Source organism: Chenopodium quinoa, unplaced genomic scaffold (genome assembly GCF_001683475.1).
Source record: "Chenopodium quinoa cultivar QQ74 unplaced genomic scaffold, ASM168347v1, whole genome shotgun sequence".
NCBI lineage: Eukaryota > Viridiplantae > Streptophyta > Magnoliopsida > Caryophyllales > Amaranthaceae > Chenopodium > Chenopodium quinoa.
Window position 1 is genome coordinate 175129 of NW_018744167.1, and position 2243 is coordinate 177371.

At 32.9% G+C, this 2243-nt stretch overlaps 1 long non-coding RNA gene across 1 annotated transcript; it reads right to left on the minus strand.

The window, feature by feature from the left end:
- Nucleotides 1-968: 968 nt before the first annotated feature.
- Nucleotides 969-1327, minus strand: LOC110693967. Its single transcript, XR_002505708.1, has 3 exons — nucleotides 1234-1327; nucleotides 1086-1155; nucleotides 969-998 (listed from the first exon to the last, which is right to left on the minus strand). It is a non-coding gene; the product is annotated as an uncharacterized LOC110693967 (long non-coding RNA).
- Nucleotides 1328-2243: the final 916 nt, after the last annotated feature.

The window sequence follows — 2243 nt, forward strand, 5'->3', positions numbered from 1 at the left end:
AGGCTCATTTGCGTCGCTCATGTATAGTGTATTTGCATCGCTTCTATGAGCGACGCAAATGATTTAAAAGTCATTTGCGTCGCTCCTTTATAAAGGAGTGACGCAAATAAGAGTCATTTGCGTCGCTCCTTTATAAAGAAGCGACGCAAATGACTCTTATTTGCGTCGTAAATGACTCTTCTGATAAACTTCTTTTTTGTTATTTGCGTCACTCCTTTATAAAGGAGCGACGCAAATGACTCTTCTGATAAACTTCTTGTTTGTTATTTGCGTCACTTGTTTATATAGGAGTGACGCAAATGACTGACTAGACAATACAAAATTGCTTTATTTGCGTCACTTGTTTGTTTAATGAGTGACGCAAATGAGGTGAATTTTTTTTTTAATTATAATAATTGCCTTGTATATGTTTGTAGTACCTATTTTCCTTACTAGTGGTATAAAGTAATATGCTAGCGCTAATATAATTGAAATTAAAATGCAATATTATTGAATAATGCAAATGTAAATTTCGGCAGAGTCTCCTTTGTAATTTGGCCTACCCATAAAATTGGGAATGACGGCATTATATTAACAACCTATCCAATAATTTACATCTCAATATCATAGACATTATACTCATCATCCCAACACCAATTAACCAAAATCATTTATGTCAAGCCTATAATCCAAAACAAGAGTCCAACATGCGCTAAGTGTAAATCTAAAGTTCAACATTACATATAAAATACTTTGCCCAAATATCTCGAATCTCATTTATCTCCTCCTCGGTGTATGGTGTAGTTCTTGAAAAATCCTATCAACACAACAAATATACAAGAGGAAAGATTTAATTCAAGATTATAGCTAACATCAAATTGTATTTATCAAACAAAAATGAAATATTTTACAACTCATACCTGAATAAGATCCTCACTGCTATGGTGATGGTCAAGTATTTCGTACACATAACGCATGACGTAGTAGCAACACTCACGTCCACCCAATTGTTGAGGACACTACATGTAATATATTTATAAGTTGAATTAAATTGCTATACTTAAATTATTAAGAAACTAAAAGTTAGGGTAAGAAATTAAGGTAACCTGTCCCAAATGCCATGTCAATTTACTTCCCCTAGATTGTCCACTTAATGCCTTGAAACTTCGAAAAGCACTACACATTTGAAACAAATAACATATATATTACCCTTACACACATAAAATCATGAAATTAATAACAAACTAGACTTACTTTGTCATTGCAAACTTAATTGCTAAATTTCGCTTCTGCCTCAAAGAATCAAAGATGATGACTTCACGCTTAGCCATGCATAAGACCAAAAGAACCCAATTATTCCTACATAATAAATTAGACACACATTTGTAAAAGAGTAAAATAATATCAACAATTTGCAAAGTTCAAATAAATACAAGTTCAAAGTTTGTACTTTTCATGGTATGGGCATAAGATGAACTGCTTAGATTTTTGTTTTTCCATCACATGTGTCATGTATAGTAGGATATGATCTGCATCACTATGCAAATAGGTTTCTGAAATCATTTCCGGACACATGAATCCAATGGAAGCCACATCCACCGTATCGAGTAAGTCACTCAAGTCCCTACATATATATCATGTAATAACATTATAAATAGTAATAAATAAGTATATATGGGAAGAGTGAAATTTGAATATCTTACATCATAAAAACTTGCAAAACTGAAATATTCAGCCAAGCTCCCGTGAGAAGTTGATTGACATCTTCACGTTTGATAATGATGTCCTTACTATCTTCATAACTAAAGGTCCAAGCATCAACCTTTACCTTAATAGTTTCACCTTCGGGTAATGAAGATAACAAACTATTCAAAGACCCACACTTCTGAGACAAGTTTTCCAAAGCATAACCCATAAGAATTTTTTTTTTTGGATTGGTGTTGGACTCTTTTGTTTCGTGACCACTTTAAACTACTTTCAGTTTGTCTCGCATGTTTTCTTTGGCCGCTTTGTTGTTATCATTGTTCTTATTTGATATGAATTCCTAATCAATAGTAAAGCAAATCTATTTAACAATTTGCTATATTTGTATGGCAAACTATATGTAAATTGTTACAAAAATAAATTACCTTGTCATGCATGAGTGAAACCCAGTCTTTCGGCCATTGGGTAAATGTACCGTGAGCATGCTTAAGTTTCTTGATGACTGAAGAAGGAACTAGAACCGAGAATTCTTTGAACTCGTCAAAAAAATCATCAACACT